General features: G+C 37.0%; 1 pseudogene; it reads right to left on the bottom strand.

Moving 5' to 3' along the window:
* Window positions 1–979, bottom strand: part of LOC101514004 (uncharacterized) — a 5,649-nt pseudogene that overhangs the window by 2,852 nt on the left and 1,818 nt on the right.

Below are 979 nucleotides of genomic sequence, written 5' to 3'. Positions count from 1 at the left end.
TATTCCAATATTAGATGCATCACATTCAATTTCAAAAGTTTTTGCAAAGTTAGGCAAGGCCAAGATAGGTGCATGCATCAATTTTTCCTTTAAAGTAGTAAATGCATCTTCTTGATCTTGCCCCCACTTAAATGCAACATTTTTCTTAACAATCTCATTCAAAGGAGCGGCCAAAGTACTAAAATTAGGCACAAAACGCCTATAGAAGCTAGCAAGACAATGAAAACTCCTAAACTCACTCATGCATTTAGGTGTTGGCCAATCCCTTATAGCCTTAATCTTTTCTTCATCTACTTTAACACCTTGTGCACTTACTACAAATCCTAAGAAAGTAACCTCACTTTGGCAAAAAGTGCACTTTTCTAGGTTAGCAAACAACTTCTTTTCTCTTAGGACTTGTAAAACACTCTTGAGATGCTCAATATGATAATGCATGTTCAAGCTATACACAAGAATATCCTCAAAGTAAACAACCACATATTTTCCAATGAAGTGTCTTAAAACATGGTTCATCAATCTCATGAAAGTACTAGGGGCATTAGTTAGGCCAAATGGCATAACTAACCATTCATAAAGACCAAACTTGGTTTTAAAAGTCGTTTTCCATTCATCGCCCTCTCTAATCTGAATTTGATGATAACCACTTTTTAAGTCAATTTTGGAAAATACACATGCACCATGCAATTTTGGAAAATACACGACAATCGGTGCACATGCGCCATGTGCCATCTTTCTTTGGTACTAAGATTACCGGCATGGCACAAGGACTAAGGCTCTCTTGAACCCAACCATTTTCCAAAATTTTGTGGACTTGTCTTTCAATTTCTTTAGTTTGTTCCGGATTACTTCTATAAGGAGGCCTATTAGGCAAAGAAGCACTAGGAATCAAGTCAATGTGGTGCTCTATGCCTCTAAGAGGAGGTAGGCCATGAGGAAGTTCTTTAGGGAACACATCATCAAACTCTTTTAAAAGACAATT

This window comes from Cicer arietinum, chromosome 7 (genome assembly GCF_000331145.2).
Source record: "Cicer arietinum cultivar CDC Frontier isolate Library 1 chromosome 7, Cicar.CDCFrontier_v2.0, whole genome shotgun sequence".
Classification (NCBI taxonomy): domain Eukaryota; kingdom Viridiplantae; phylum Streptophyta; class Magnoliopsida; order Fabales; family Fabaceae; genus Cicer; species Cicer arietinum.
This window is presented reverse-complemented; position numbering and strand designations above follow the sequence as displayed.